The sequence below is a fragment of the Eurosta solidaginis genome, chromosome 1, assembly GCF_040869045.1.
Source record: "Eurosta solidaginis isolate ZX-2024a chromosome 1, ASM4086904v1, whole genome shotgun sequence".
NCBI lineage: Eukaryota > Metazoa > Arthropoda > Insecta > Diptera > Tephritidae > Eurosta > Eurosta solidaginis.
Genome location: NC_090319.1, coordinates 76157694 through 76175683, shown reverse-complemented (window position 1 = coordinate 76175683; position 17990 = coordinate 76157694). Strand labels below are relative to the sequence as shown.

The 17990-nt window shown below is 37.7% G+C and overlaps 1 protein-coding gene across 6 annotated transcripts in view; it reads right to left on the bottom strand.

Moving 5' to 3' along the window:
* The window catches only part of AnxB9 (Annexin B9), a 95589-nt gene that overhangs the window by 76134 nt on the left and 1465 nt on the right, over positions 1-17990 (bottom strand). The gene's annotated exons all lie outside the window — the stretch shown is intronic.

Genomic DNA, 17990 nt, shown 5'->3' with positions numbered 1-17990 from the left:
AAATTGTAACCATTTTTACAAAAAATGCAGTTCATGTGGTTGTTCGCTGTCAACTGTGATCGAAAATTGCTTTTGAGTGAGGCATGATGCGACACATACGTACATATATAGCATTCGCTTCAGCTTCGTGTGATTCATCAGCTAATTTACAGGGCTGTTTTCTGCACCGTCAATGACAGCGGGGGCAAGTAATGTTGCATTTATAGCCATTTTTAGGGGTAGGTTGTTGAGAAAAGATAATGATGCCCTCTATTGAGGCTAAGCTGATTTTACAACAGAACAGAACTTTTTGAAGGGTTGACGTGAAGGCGACATTTTCGTGTAGAAAAAAAAAAACACCATATGTAAAATATAAGAAAATACGAATTGCTTCTCGCCTAGCATAGCTTATAGCGAGCACTCTGCCTTGAGCCTAACACTTTCAAAACTTATACAAAGAAATTCTATGCATTACTTCTCGTTTGGCATGTTGATATTTAAATATTTCTCACCCAGCTCAATGAGTTCAAGGAATTCCAGGACTATTGTGGTGTTAAGCCACACAAGGTAATTGAAAATTAAGTATCCTCGAACAAGAAATATTTTAACTCGAAGACAGAAGGAAGCAAATGCAAAAGAGATTTGATTTCTGAAGAAAGGTTTTGTATAAAACTATTCCCGTAGGTGCTAACAGAACCCCTGAGGCCTGGGATCAAAACTCACACTTACTGAATCTAGGCTCTGATATGAAGTTTAAACGTTAAGGGAAAAAGTAAGCATCTATAAAAAATAGCACTAACAAAATTGCCTAGTTTCATTTATGATTTACTGAGTTTTCCACTTACATAGTTCGGCAGCACCAGAGCGCAAATTTTGAACCGTTTAAACCTAACCGTTAAAACCTAACTGCTGCTAGAACCAAGAGCTTTGTGACCAAAACTAGGTTCACAACGTTTGGTTGGTGAAAGACATAGACTTATCCTATGTCAAAATATAGTACCATTTTCGGGTGCATGTACATATATTTGTATGTTCAGATTGAATTAAAGGAAAGTCTTCACTATGTTTAGTAAAATTTTATATGGAAACATCCTAAAATTTTGTATTTTATACTAATAAGTTTGGTCCTTTGTTTCGATGAATTTTGGTCCCAAATGAAAACATGGTGTGGCAACCGAAAATGTCTCACTTGTAGATTCGAGGTTAACGAATAAACGGGACGATGTGTATATGCATATTATGCATGATAATACTATGTTCAAACAGAAAAATAAATTTAGGAAATTTCGATTTGAATTGAGTGCTGTTCATACCACTCGATTTAGCTTGCACAATAGTAATTTCATAGCTGGTTGGCTCATCTCTACAGCAAGAGCATACCTTTGTTCAGACTGTCAAAATAAACACGCACATTATTAGGCGAATGAAAACATAAAGCTTTGCAATTTTTGTGTGTTGTAAGAAAATGTGTTCAATGTTTTGGTTTCATTTTGAGTTTGCCATCTTCTTTTGACAATCCCTACTCCAGTGAAATGAAAGACATAAAATCAGCTGATGCGATGAGCCAACCATATAGTTTAGCCATGCGTAACTGACGTTTAACTATACTCAATAAACACACTTTACAATGTTGCATTTGCAGTTTGAAACAATTTGTTACGCAATTTTTTTTAAATTGGCAATTTATTATTACAATTTATTATATGACAAATTGCGTAATAAATTGCCCAAATAGTATAAATTGCCAATTTGGTGTGTGTTTGAACCTAGTATAAGTTTCTACATAGGTATATTGTAATTTATTCTGTGAAAGTACATAATGTAAACAAATATGTATAGCAAGAGGCATTTTTTTATTTTTAAGTTTTGCCTTTTTCTAAACAACAGCTGTTGTGTGGTTATTTCGATGTAACCACCTACTGTGGGTAAAAAATTATCCGGCTACTTTCGCGGGTAGAATACCAAAAGGGTGTAAAAGTTGCCACATGATTTCGTTACCGTGGTGAAGAATGTGGTTACCACACTAAAATCGGGGCGTTAATGTCTGCCTTTTTTCGCATCCGCTGTATTCAGTTTTGATCACCTACACAGATGGACATATGTATATAAGTACATATTTGCACAGTAATTTGTATCACTTATTTTTACTTTTATTTTCATTTTCACTATACGCAGTGGTAGCTAGCAAATTAGGAACACGATGTAATATATGTAGTGCAATTTTAGGGAAGGGTGTTTTTTTTTTTAAAGCAAATTTTTTTTATTACCAGAGAGAACAGAATAGTTTTAGCATTATAGATAAAGCATGTGGGCATTTCGAATAACGTTGTCATTGCTAATGTTAACGTCCGAATTATTGCATCTTGCTCTTAGAAAATCTGTCCTTGTAAATGCTATATCCTTGTATATGAATTAAGTTGAGTATGCCCCAACTTGCTTCTACAGCAGAAATCGATGTCTGAGTTCGAAAACATCCTATCTCAGAACCCGGTTGAAGAACACGTTATATCAGAATTTTTTTTCACAAATGCCCCATCTTACGTTAAAATGTTATGAATTTATGCTTAGATAGGGCGTTTTTGAAACAAATTCTTAAACCAATTGTAAAGTATAGCCTCTTTCAAGATTTTGCTGATATTTTACTCGGCAGTCTAGATAGTCTACTTATGTTAAAAAACCGAGACCTATGTAATGAAATAACTCCGCCCTCTTGGCAAATACTTAAAGTTTTCTAGGGCTAATGCTACTTGCTGCTATTAGATCTGATATTTGTGCCCATCTTAATGCTGGAGTCTTAGCCTGGCGAGCGCAGAGCACGAACATAAAGCGTGCTCGATCGCTTCTTCCTCCAACCCGCACTTTCTACAACTGCTATCACTGACAAGGCCAAATTTAAAAGCATGTGACGCCAGAAGGCAGTGTCCAATCAGAATGGCCATCAGGAGGCTACAGTCCCTTCTTTCTAATGATAAGGGTAACTTTGTAAGTCTAAGGTTGTAAGTCCTGCACATGATCTTCGGCACTTTGCAGCAACGCGCTTGGTTGCACGCCTTTCCTGCTTGATCGATCATGTGCAGCTCTCGCCTTTCTTTAATTTCGAACAATCTGATTGAGACGTCTACGGTACAAGCTTCGAGGGATGCGCCCTGTTTAGCTATCTCATCCGCGTTTTCATTACCATCTATTTCCATATGCCAAGGGGCTCAAAATACACATATGTATGTATATTTCTCCCTATCCCGATTCTTTCCAGAGATTTCTAACACACTTTTAGAAGTTGTGCTATGACAGTCAGTTCAGTCTATGTGAGGTCTTTTTTATTGACCGAGCAATTTCGCAGATAGCTTGTGGCCGCAATAAAAGTTAACTAAACTAAAGATAACCTTAAGTTGGATCGTTATCTCTACATTCTAAGTTTAATTTTTAATTAGCGTTTCCCAAAATCAGGTAGGGGTAAATGAGAAATATTTCGCGTGTGCAAAAAGATGGCGTTAATTTATAGCATAAATCATGATTTCTGATAGTGTTTTATAGGCTGATAGGGTCAGCAAGAAGGTGACACTGATTTGAGCACTAAACTCATTCGAAATATTTTGAACATTCGTCTGTATCCCAAATTTCCACACGTGCTTTCTTTTTTGCACTCAAAAAATAAATATGTAGCATATTCATAAAAAAAAAATTTGACGACAAAATGGAATAAAGTATTATATTTCTTTTGTTTTTTTATTTCATTTTACTGATAGAGCAAATAGCAATAGCTGTGTTTTTTTTACATCTACAGACGTTTACGCTTAAATTTTATATGGACTGCTAAGCGTCAAACTTTAAATACACCTCTGAAATTGCTGCCCATAAAATTAGTACCACTAAATTTCAATACGCATTATACTCAGATGTATCTGAAATATGTGTCTATGTTTCACCTCTACACTAATTCTATGTATCACCTCTTAAAATGGTGCGTGTCCACAATTCATCGCAACGATTCAGCTGCATATATGTTATACACTATGGCTATCAGAGAGTCGTGTCTCCGCTTTTCGGTACACCCTGTGCTATAGCTAGTTATTTAACCACTGCCGCTAGATGCGTCTCCTAAGCATTATCTAAGCGAGGATAAACGTTTTTTTACGCGCAAACGTAAACGTAGACACGTGTAAAAAAAAACACGGCTAATGTTAAAGTTTCACGCACCAATGCGCTTGACATTGAATTATTTATGTACAATGATTAATATATAATACAACTTGACACATGCTTTTTTTTTAAGTAGCTTAAGTTGACTGAAGGAATCTTTGAATTCCTTTCAGATACTCATAATTATACTATGCACAGATTTTACATATGGGCTGCCAATGGACCCTAATTATAAGTCTCTAATGAAACAAGCGCCGTGGTGTGGTGGTAGTGTGCTCCAACTAGCACACCGAATGTTGTGGTTTCGAGTCCCCGGCAAAGTAACATTTCAAACATTTGAAAAAGTTGTTTCAATTAAAACCAAGTAAAGACGTGACTCATACTTCATACCTTTCATGAATGATGGTGAAAAATAATCTGATCAAATGTGAACATATATATGTAAATATATTCAGCCCTATTCTGCATTTCGACTTGGATTGGAATTTTTTCGATTTGGCAATTTTGGTATTCTGTGTTCCAATCTCTTTCGATCCAACTTCGAATCGTTCGATTTTGCGTATTCTGCATTTCGATCGTAGTTCCGTTTTTCTAAGTTGCAAATTATTTGGCGGAAAAATATTTTCTTTTTAGTTTTTTATTAATTTATAACAGAATTTTAACAAAAATGTAAGTAAAACTTGTTAAGAAACGTAGAAAGCTTGATGATGATTGCTTTTTATGTTTCCAGGTCAAAAACAACATGTCGATGTCGAAGTCCTTGGACGTATTTGCCCCGCAAAAGTATCTAACACATACTTGAAAGCATCCTTGTTAAGTCGAAAGTTTTTTTTGAACCTAAATACGAAAATAAGTCATTAAACTTTACCACTTTTAAGTTCAATTTCTTACAATTCGTCACTCATCTCAAATGGATTACAAAAATCTCGCAATATTTGCTCTTCCATTCTCGCCTGGCAATTTTCGTATGCGTTGCTTTCCAACTCTATAAATAATGCCGCGGCTATTGATTCCATTATAATAGACAGCTATAATTTGTGTCTGTTCGTTGGGTCCAGTTATATGCCAAAGCAAGCTGCCGGCGTAGAGGAAGGTGAAGCGAAAACGTAAACAATCCTTGCGGAAAGAATAGGTAAACCTTTATAAAGTATTTTAGGCCAGTGCAATGAAATTAGCATCCTTAAAATTCAGAAAATGTCAACTATATTCGTGCAGGAATCCGTTTTAACAAAATTTGGTGGCCACGGCAGGGAATTGGCCAAAAGAACGACAAAAACACACTTGCAATTATGAAAGCACTTCACTCACAAAAATATAACACTGCGGCAATATATTCTTTTGCTTTTTTTGTACAAAATGGCGTGGATAATAAAATATAAACGTTTTTCAGTGTTTTTTACAAATTTTCTTTATTTTATTTTGTTCCAATGTTCACACATTCCGTACCAACAGCTGATTTAGAAAAATCATTTGCTCTTCCTCTTCTCTTTACGATTCCGTCGTAATGCAGAATACCAAACTTCGATTAAAGCGGAGCGTAGAACGGGAACGTAATCGAAATGCAGAATAGGGGTGATTGTAACGAATTTAGGGAACTTCGCTAATTTTACACCTTCTACTAAAGTTCGTATCGCTAAATTGTTGAATAAATAACTCCAATATTCAATAATGCAAAATGGTCTTTATTATACTACTTTAAAAGTACTTCAAAATAACATTTATACTTCGCAACCAATAGCGTGGTTAAATCAAACTGATTACTGACTACTCAGCTTTCGCTGCTTTTATACTCTCTGTTGCCTCGTTCACCCATTTCTCCTAAGGTCTAGTAAATTCGCGAACTTTACACCAGCCATATATGTACATGTATATTTGTAGTTTAGTCTCTCGCATAGCCATATGCGTGTGTATATGTGAGTACTACTTCGGCTGATGGTGAGTATCTCTTCGTTGCCTTGTATGTATTTGGTAAATGATGATTGCTAGTGATGGTAATATTCGTCACAATATATATGCTTGGAGAACAGACATTAGCAATATTTTTGATAAATGAGACATAACTGATTGGTAATTCTCACACAAAGTTTATATAAGGAAGCTATGAACCTTTTGTCCGAACAATCGGAATTAATATTAGCCGTGTTTTTTTTTATACACGCGTATACGTTTACGTTTGCGCGTAAAAAAACGCTTATCCTCGTTTAGATAATGCTTAAGAGACTCATGTAGCGGCAGTGGTTAAATAATTAGCTACAGCCACAGGGTGTACCGAAAAGCGGATACACAACCCTCTGATGGCCATAGGGTATAACATATAGCTGAATCAGTTGCGATGAATTGTGGACAGGCACCATTTTAAGAGGTGATACATAGAATTAGGCCCCTATTATGAGCATTATTCGATCTTCGATCTTCGCTGGCTATCGAACATCGAAAATCGAATTTGAAATTGGTATTATGACAACTCATCTCTGTCGAAATCTTCGTTGTGTATCTAATTTTCAAGCGAACAGAAATATGTTGTCGACACTGTATCGAATAGAAAAAGAATTGTTTAAAATGTAAGTTTTTTGTATTTATGTTCTACTTTTTTACTACCTAGTAGTAATTTTAAACTATTTGAATTAATTTTATATAGATCCAAGGTCGTGAGTACAAAACAACAGCTTCTTTGGACAGTCTGAAATTTTGAATAAATCTATAAACAAAACTTATAATTTCAACAATTTGACAACTTATTTAGAAAGCTACACTTACGTGGTGGAATTCATTTCCAAAGGATTTGAAGCATCTCACCCGTATTCTACTTCTGGCTAGCTCCAGTAAGCTTTCCTCTTCATCTGACGAATCATCAAACCACAATTCCGTTGTAGTCATACTTTTATTTTTAATATTTGCATTTAATAACTAGTTCTGCTTTTGTTTATTTTATTTTATTCGACAGAGTATTGGAAATGTGCTATTGTGAACTTTTGAATTTATCGAAATTCACAGTAACGCTTGCCTTCGTCGAACGCGCGTCATAATACCGAATGAAAATTCGTTCGATCAGCTCTTTCGACCACAGTCCAAGATCGAATTTGTCTCATAATAGGGGCCTTGGTGTTGAGGTGAAACATATACACATATTTCAGTTACATCTGAGTATATGTATTGAAATTTATTAGTACTAACAGCCCCGACACATAAGCAGTTTTTCATATAGATGAGTTTAACACATGCTTATGCATTATGAGTAGATTGCATGTATTTTTATGGAGAATGGTAGAATGAGCGACACTAGCGCCATCTGATATTGAAAAGTAGCCAACTCCCCAATTTTGTTCCAAGCAAATCATAAGAAGAAGAATTTGACATTTCCTTTGGCTAAGGGTGTTGACGTTGAGCAACACCATCAGCTCAGTCAGAATTGGGAAGGACCTCTCCGAGCCGTTCGAAACTAAACGAGGTTTCAGACAGGGTGACCCCCTATCGTGCGATTTCTTTAATTTGATGCTGGAGGAAATTATACTAGCTGCAGAACTTAACCGCACTGGAACAATATACTATAAAAGCGTGCAATTACTGGCATATGCTGATGACATTGATATCATCGGCCTAAACACCCGCGCTGTTAGTTCTGCTTACTCCAAGCTGGAAAAAGAAGCGGTAAAGATGGGTTTGATGGTGAATGAGGACAAAACGAAGTACCTGCTGCCATCGAGCAAAGAGTCAGCGCATATGCGCCTTGGCAACCACGCTACTGTTGGCAGCCATAATTTCGAAATAGTAAAAGACTTCGTTTATTTGGGAACCAGCATCAACACTAGCAACAACATCAGCACTGAAATCCAGCGAAGAATCAATCTTGCCAATAAATGCTACTTTGGACTAGGTAGGCAATTGAAAAGTAAAGTCCTCTCTCGGCGAACGAAAATCATACTCTACAAGTCACTTATCGTACCCGTCCTGCTATATGGGGCAGAAGCATGGACCATGACAACAGCAGATGAAGCGGCTTTGGGAGTGTTCGAGAGAAAAGTTTTTCGAAAGATTTATGGACCTCTACGCGTTGGCGATGGCGAGTACCGAAGAAGATTTAATGATGAGCTGTACGAGCTATACGCAGACATCAACATAGTCCAGCGAATTAAAACGCAGCGGCTGCGCTGGCTAGGCCATGTTATGCGAATGAAAGATGATGCTCCGGCCAAGAAAGTGTTTCTATCGGAACCCGCCTATGGAAGCAGAGGTAGAGGGCGGCCCCCACTCCGTTGGAAGGACCAGGTGGAAAACGATTTAAACTCCCTTGGTGTGACCAATTGGCGCCGGTTGGCGGAGCGAAGGAGCGACTGGTGCGCCTTGTTGGACGGCCATAACCGTTTAGACGGTTAAACGCCAATTAAGTAAGTAAGTAAGGGTGTTAAAACACTTTGCAAATGAAATTATTTTTCCCACTGGTTGGTAAATTTTCTAACATTTTTCACAATTAAAAACTGCAATATAACAATCGAATACGACACAAAATATGGTAGCAAGTATTTTTGTTGTATAGGGAGAATGTTTACAACAGTGATTCACGAAATTTTGTATGTGAATGGGCAAGACGTAATAAACTTCAATTGCCAACTCTGAAGTTTCTTCATATTTACAAACGCAACATCGCAACTGTTTCAGCAACTAAATATACATGACATAGGTGAATGAATATCTGTGGTGGTCAAATGATTTTTTGAAAAGAGATATGATGCCGAGTAAAGTTTGTTTCGTAATAGGTACATGCGATCTTGAACAGATGCCGCTCTATTGAACCAGTTTATTGAGGTTATATATGAATAAATGTGCATTCATTCAATTTATATACAAAAATGCATATGTGTGTATATATACATTAGGGTGGGTCGATTTGTATGGACGAAAGTTAACTGATATCGCGCCATCGATTTTTCGATGGGATTTGGGCTCAGGGAAAAAGTTTAGTTAGTGGATTATAAAAAAAGTTTAGTGGTTAATAAATCGACCCGGTCTAATATACATAGATGTCCATATACATTAATAATAAAATATATGTTGGATGTATTTTGTACATTTGTAGACCGCTTTATTGACATTTACGCCTCGATTCTGAGCGTTACCGGTAAAATAGTTCCCAGAACATTATGTAACCGAATATCGTTACCAGTTCTTTTATTCGCGATTCTGGCCCAAGTGGTAACGCTGTCATCACCAAGAAACTCACCAGTGTCTGTGGAGAAATTTGAATGGTAGTTTTCTTCGCTTTCACGGTTGCCACTTTGGTCCATTTGGACCAAAAATGGTCCCTTCCAACCCCATTTGGTCCGCTGGTCCCTTTTCTTCAATTTTGGTTTTTTTAGGCAGTAGCCACGATTGGTACTTTTCTTTCTTTTTCAATCAGGTAAAAGTTCACAGTATTGCCCAAAAATTCGCCACACTTTCGTTAGCCCCCATAAAATTTTGAATTTACTTCAATGGAACTCTCACCATAAAAAATTGCTCAGTCAGTAAAATGAACCAGAACAATAACATTTCACCTAGGATATAATTAAGCCAGGCATTAAAAAGAAAAATGTTGGCAAACACATTGTCGTTAATTGTTGATGAAATAACCGACTAATCAAAAAAAAACTCTTGTTTTATAATAATATTAATAACGGCTAGATATTTGGATCGGTTATACAACACTATGTAAAATATATGAAAATAAAAAAATCTTCTCGCCTAGTATACTTTCAAACTTATACAAAGAAATTCGATGCATTACTTCTCGTTTGGAAATTTGATATTTAAATCTTTCTCACCCAGCTCAATGAGTTCAAGGAATTCCAGGACTATTGTGGTGTTAAGCCACACAAGGTAATTGAAAATTAAGTATCCTCGAACAAGAAATATTTTAACTCGAAGACAGAAGGAAGCAAATGCAAAAGAGATTTTATTGATTTCCTTCCGAAATGTTTTGTATAAAATTATTTCCGTAGGTGCTAGCAGAATTCCTGACTCCTGGGATCAAAACTCACACTTACTGAATCTAGGATCTGATATTAAGTTAACGGCTAAGAGAAAAGGTAAGCATCTATAAAAATAGCACCAACAAAATTGCCTAGTTTCATTTATGATTTACTGAGTTTTCCACATACATAGTTCGGCAACACCAGAACGCAAATTTTTAATCGTTCTTACTAAAACCTAACGGCACCATACATTTTATTTCATTGCAATCAACAACATAATGCTGGAACCAAGTGCTTTTTGACCAAAACTAGGTTCACAACGTTTGGTTGGTGAAAGCCATAGACTTATCCTATGTCACAATATAGTACCATTTATTTGTTTGTTCAGCTTGAATTAAAGGAGTCTTCACTACGTTTAGTCAAATTTTATATAGAAACATCCTAAAATTGTGTATTTTATACTAATAAAATAAATCAAAAATTTGGTTCTTTTTTCGATGAATTTTGGTCCCAAATGAAAACATGGTGTGGCAACCGTGTTCGCTTTACCGAAAATGTTTCACTTGTAGATACGAGGTTAACGAATAAACGGGACGATGTGTATATGCATATTATGCATGTTAGGTTTCTACATAGGTATATTGTAATTTATTCTGTGAAAGTACATAATGTAAACAAATATGTATAGCAAAATCCAACACTTTTTTAATATTATCTTTACTTATTTGCGCTTACAATTCTTTATTTTTCAGTTTTGCCCTTTTCTGAACAACAGCTGTTGTGTGGTTATTTCGATGTAACCACCTACTTTTGTGGGTAAAAAATTATCCGGCTACTTTTGCAGGTATAATACCAAAAGGGTGTAAAAGTTGCCACATGATTTCGTTACCGTGGCGAAGAATGTTGTTACAACACACGAATCGGGGCGTTAATAGTTTTTTGTACGACGTTTATTCCAACACTGAGATTTTATATACAAGAAAGGTATATTTATATATTCACAATATGTTAATATGTATAAGCATATAAGAAGAAAAACGAAGGGGAATAAAGGGAGAGAGGAAAGCGCGCTTTAGGAGGCGAAAGAGTGTGGTTTTGAAGGATGAATTAGTAAATTGGGAAGATACAGAGCAAGAATGAGAGTTAGATAAATGGAATCGGATAGAAAAACGCTGAGTAAGTGGAAAAGAAATAGGGAAAGGAAGATGGAAGGGTGGTGGAAAAGGGAGATAGGCTGGGACAGGAACAGTAAAAGACAGACAAAGCGGAGAGGAAAAAGGAAAATTAAATCTGCATTTAAAGAGATAAAGAAAGGCAGAAATACAAGAAACAGAAGTTGAACGGAAGGCCGAAAGAGATCATCGGAGAACGAGGCAGAGGTGAGACAAATGATACATTGATGTTTCAAAAATATTTATGAATCGTGCATAGCGATGCTAACTGCATATTTAAGAATGTCGATACAAAGTGCTCCGATGAACGCCTTAATAACTCATTGAAGAAACTTTCAATATATTGAATTCGATATTTAACTAGATAGACCGCACACTTAGATCATAACAGCGATCTACTGACACAAGAAATCGCAATGTTAAGAAAACGCGAAACACTGACTGCATCCCCCATATGCGTCAATGTAATTTTTATTGTTAACAAAGCCTTTTTTCGATGTAACAGCGATTAACAAGCATTTCAGTCACCTAATCGTGAGTGCGCAAATCTATTAAACTGTTTATAACGACTTATACTTAAATAGAAACAAATTGCTTTTAATAGGCTATCGAAGGCGCGACCTACGACAAAGGAAGTCTGTAGTACCGCAAACACTTAGCATGAACAAATATGTACCACACCAACCTAATAAAATGCTTTGCGGCAGTTTTCTATCAAAAATATTTCATGTACACACATGTGCATACATGTTTTACTTTTTCGCATTCATATTGTAACGATTTTCCTGCAAATCCTCTTATTTGCCCTTTTGCTGGGATCGTATCGCTAAACTGTTGAATAAATAACTCCAATATTGAAAATGGAAAAATGGCCTTTATTCAAGTACTTCACAATAACACTCAAACTGTGCAACGAATAGCTTAATAACCAAACTGATAGCTTAAAGGAAACTGACTTTCAAAATAATAGTGCTATTGCTCGCTAGATATCGTCTTACTCGTAACTGCTTGACAATTCAAATCAAACTGAATTACTTCTTACTCGCCTGCACTGCTTTTATAGTTTACGCTGCATACTTCTAGGCTCTTCGATTTCCAGAAGTTACTAGTTGTTTCGGCTACAAAATCGCCAGCCACAACTACGTGCACAAATTATTGCTCTCTCTTGTGACAACTCAGATAAGATATATGCATGTATTTGTGCATTGCCGCTCAGATGTTCGTATACGTACTTATGTTTAGACGCAATTATACATAATGATTGAATTATTGATGTGCATTCACGTCACTGGTTAGCATCGGCTTAGAGACGATAACATCGCTCAGTGCTGCTAACATTCGTTACACTGCCCTCCACCTAAGTCTGATCGTCCCGATCAGACAAATCTCTCGATCTGAACGCCGCTAGCATCTCCAAATGAACCACCTTTCTATTTCGTGGTTTCCCAATGGTTTGTATGCGGTAGATGGAATTACTGATCTTCTTCACAACCTTGTACGGGCCTTCCCAAATGCACCGAATTTTGGCTGGAACACCTTTCCGCCGGAGAGGGTTGTTTAACAGTACCAAATCTCCCTCCAAGAACCCTTCCGAATTATTGTTCTCATTGTACCTGCGTTTGATCTTACTACTCATTATCCTTAGTCGTTTCCTCACACTCTGTTGTTTGACCAATGAACTACTTCGCAGAGCTTGCGCTTGACGGATTGGCTTGACAGTATCGTTCCGCCGTTTCCCAACAGAAGTGCGCGATGGCTTGAAACCACCCTTGCATGCTTCCTGCAAAATTCTTGCAGTCGTTTTAGTGCGTCCATTAGGGTTTGTCAATGCCGGTGTTTTTGTCGCAGGTACTTTTGATTTCGCTTTGTTTGGCCCATTCGTTTCATCAACCTTTACCTTTGACTTTCGTGGCCTTTGTCGACTTTTCTCCACCAGTACTCGATTACTGCTGAAACCTTTTTCCAAACTGAAGTTAATTGGCACATCCTGGTTCTTATAAAGCATCACCCTTTTCTGCATATCGATCTTGATGTCATGGTCAACCAAGAAGTCCACTCCCAATATGACTTCATCAACGATCTCCGCCACAAGGAATTTGTGTAAAACCATGACCTTCCCAATCAGTACTTCACATATCACTTCTCCCTGGACTTGGTTATACTCGCCTGTGACCGTACGCAACCTTGCTCCAGGTAACGGTTTTACTCTCCTGTTGACCAAGTCAGATCGGATCAAGGAATGAGATGCGCCCGTATCTACAGTCAGTACTCGTTCTTTGCCATCCACATTTCCTCTGACGGTAAGACTGCTCGATTTTCTACCAATTTGCGACACAGATATCACAGGGCATTCAATTGCTGGATCTAGCTCTCTACCTCTTACTCGCTCTTGCTCATCTCCTCCAGCTTTGCGTTTATGGCCACTCACATTGTTGGAACTATTAGGACCAAGATCGCAATGACGTGCAATGTGACCTGGGTTGCCGCACTTGAAACATTTAATAACTCCGGCATTCTTCTGTTGAGATCCCTTCAGTGCTTCCAAAATTGTTCCTACCCACTCTGGCCTTTCTACTTCCACACGGCGTGCTTTGAAAACTGGCTTACACAGAAGCGACGCTGTTTCCTGTATCAGAGCATGCGATACCGTTTCAGCAAATGTTAGTTTGGGATTCGCATATGTAGCCCGCTTCGTTTCCACATCTCGTATGCCATTTATAAAACTCTGGATTTTTACCCTTTCGGTGTATTCCACGGGTGCATCCGCATTTGCAAGATGAGCCAATCTTTCAATGTCCGAAGCAAACTCCTGCAAAGTCTCGTTAGCTTTTTGGTAGCGGTTTTGCAATTCTATTTGAAATATCTGTTTCCTGTGTTCGCTTCCGTATCGCCGATCTACAGCAGCCATCAATGAGTCATAACTGTTCCGTTCGTACTCTGGAATAGTCTGTAAGATTTCGGCAGCTGGTCCTTTCAATGCTACGAAGAGTGCGGCAACTTTATCTTCCACATTCCAGTTGTTCACTGCTGCGGTCTTCTCAAACTGTAGCTTAAAGACCTGGAAAGGAACAGAACCGTCAAAGGATGGTGTTTTTACCTTTGGATTGCTTGCTGAAACAGCTGGGCGGTTTAATTGCAACTCTTGTATACGACCTCTCAAAGCATCCACCTCGGCTTCGATTTTTTCCTCAAACTGCGTTATTTTCTCGTCCATACGTGCTTCGAGTTTTGATGATATACGCGCCTCTTGCGCTTCGAGTTGTACTGTTATGCGTGCCTCTTGTTCTTTCAGTTGTGTCTCCATCTTTGATGTAATCTGTGTCGACATTTCTACCATACGCGTTTCTTGTGCTTCAATCTTCGATGTAATCTGTGTCGACATTTCTGACATACGTGTTTCTTGTGCTTCTAGTTGGGATGATATATGTGACGACATCGATGATACTGTCGATGTTTGAGCAGCTATTGCAGCCAATATCATGTTCAAGTCTGTGCTAGTAACTGTCTGCGATGTTTCATTTTTCTCTTCAATTTTTGTTGTTGTCTCGTCCCCATCAGGATAAAAGGCATACTCGTCCACATCAATTCCTTGCGACTCCATTACCTCTCGAAGCCGTGCTTGAAGTTCGATCTTATTGCCGGTTGTATTTAATCCACGGTTCTCCAACTCCTTTTTCAGTTGCTGGATCATCAATTCACTGAACTTTGCCATGTCCAAGTTGTATTCCCAATCTTCGGAATTTATTCAACAATTCCTCTTCTGACACCAATTGTAACAAATTTGCTGCAAATCCTCTCCTCTTATTTGCCCTTTTGCTGGGATCGTATCGCTAAACTGTTGAATAAATAACTCCAATATTGAAAATGGAAAAATGGCCTTTATTCAAGTACTTCACAATAACACTCAAACTGTGCAACGAATAGCTTAATAACCAAACTGATAGCTTAAAGGAAACTGACTTTCAAAATAATAGTGCTATTGCTCGCTAGATATCGTCTTACTCGTAACTGCTTGACAATTCAAATCAAACTGAATTACTTCTTACTCGCCTGCACTGCTTTTATAGTTTACGCTGCATACTTCTAGGCTCTTCGATTTCCAGAAGTTACTAGTTGTTTCGGCTACAAAATCGCCAGCCACAACTACGTGCACAAATTATTGCTCTCTCTTGTGACAACTCAGATAAGATATATGCATGTATTTGTGCATTGCCGCTCAGATGTTCGTATACGTACTTATGTTTAGACGCAATTATACATAATGATTGAATTATTGATGTGCATTCACGTCACTGGTTAGCATCGGCTTAGAGACGATAACATCGCTCAGTGCTGCTAACATTCGTTACAATATTTATTTATGTTATGGCAAAAAAGTCGTTCATGCATAAAGCAATATCATCAATGCGTTTTTATTAGCTTCACCTGTAATTCCCATATCTTGCCCAAGTCCGCCTCTTTCAATCAGTAGGTGATCTCGGTCGACCACTAATTTTTGGTGTGTCCGGAGATTTGGAGTGAAGACCCAAAGTTCGTACCTCCTCCTTTTTCCAGACACAGATGCGTCAACCGCCCCCGGGGCCAGGTCACCATATAAAATACCTGGGCATCATCGATTTCACCAACCATTTATTGCTTGGAAAGCGATCCACCAGTCCGTCAGGAAATCAATTTCACCAACATTCAGTTACTCGGAAATCGATTCACCGATTACTCATCTATGAATCGATTTCACCAACCACCGTTGATGTGGAAATCGGTTAACCGATTCGTCAACTAAGCATCGCCCATTCAACAATCCAGTCCACCGATTCTTCAGCTGCGAATATTTGGACATCGATTTCACCAACCCTCGATTTCTTGGAAATCGATCAATCGACTCCGTCATCTACGCATCGCCGGTTCACCAGCCCTATTTATTGACAGCTAACAATCCACAGATTGGTCCTATACCACTCGCCGGACATTGATTTTACCAACCACTGGTTGCTTGGGAATGGATTCACCATCGCAGCCACCAACCGCCTATCCAATTATCGTAAGCCCTTTACTCAAACCCAGCCACCATTCACCGATTACACCAGCAATCGTAATGTGTACGTGAAACGATAGACCGTTCGCCTGTCCTCCGATTCCACTGGCAGCCGGACGCTGTCGATCCTACGCCTGTAACAACTAGGTACGATTCACTGCCACGGTGTGTGTGTCTATGTACCTCTGAACCAAATACCAACAACAAACAAACTTGTATTCATTTAGAAAGGAAGTGGCCGCCTTCTCCACTCTGGACTGACTGAGTGCTACCCCAGCCTGCGACAAAACCAACCTTAAAGCATTACGTCGACCCCCAGTTTCGATTCTAATTCGAATAAAGCACATTTGTATAATCCGTGTTCGGTTCTGGTAAACTCACTTTTGTTACATCCCTAGTACTGCCCCCTTGGCAATCACAGCTATAGGATTACTTTTATGAATATCCCAGCGGACCAAGTTCGATTAATTTGCAAGACCGCAAAATACTCAGAAGTGAGCTCATATCTGAACAAAAGATAGAAACTTTATTTTTATTACAAAAATCCTGTAAACAAGCTCCTACGCGAACAAAGAGCGATAGAAAATTTATTTAACGCATATCACTCGCTTAATGCTTGTAGGAATTCTCGCATGTGAGCAAAGAACGATGTTCATTTTTGTGGCGCAAAACACTTTCTTATGAGCTTTGCAACATGTGTTTTGTGAAAAAACGAAAATGTAGGCAAAATAACGGTTCATAATTTCGTATATAGCGTTATTTCTTCTATCGATGCGCAGCGCAAATAAGAAATAAAACAATTTTTTAGTTCTATTTAGAGTTGTGCTTTTTCGTTCATTTCAGAGATTCGATTCTTTAGTTCTTTTTCTGATGATCGAAGAAGTTGTTCTTTTTGTTCATCTGTTCTTTTTTATTTTCAAGCAAATTTGTGCACTGCTGCTTGCACCCGCGAAAATAGCCCTCAAGTATAGATGATGTGTATGCAGCAATGCTTTAAATGTGTTATGAATAAATAAGTTTAATTAACTTCAAAAAAAGTTACAAATTTCGGAAGATCCAGAAAATTGAAAGAGTACAGACACAAATTGTAAATATGATCTTTTCAAGTTTAATAAATGTAATTAGTTTCTTATTAGTCCATACATATATTGTTTTAGCAGTGCCACACACATATCTTTAGTGTAAGTGGCATCATCGACATTCGTGCTCAGAATTTCTGCGTATGTATGTATGAATTTACAATGGTCGCGAACGAGAAGTGAGAAAGAATAACATTAGATAAAACGAACGAAAGGAACAAATGAACTAAAAGAACAAATAGAACCGAAATCGAAGATCTAGTTCACTTGTTCAGTTGAGAGACCCGGTCAATTGAACAAGCTCAGAACGAAACGACCCAACTCTAGTTCTATGATATCCGTGAAAGTGAATACTTGAGTGCTGTGTTTGAAAAATTATTTAATATTTATTATACGCAAATAAATACTGTGCAAAGTATAAACGCCTCAAGTGCGCTTCAATGTATTTAATATAGGTGAACACAATGGGAAACGGAACAACTGAAAAATTCGCTCATCCTATTTCTTGTGATCATTTTGTAATATCCTTTTTGATACTTATATAATATTGTTTCCGACACGGGAAACATTTTTTTTCAGTATTTAATTTGAGTCGAAAATGTATCAAATGAAATATTTTATCCGACTACGCACAAGTATC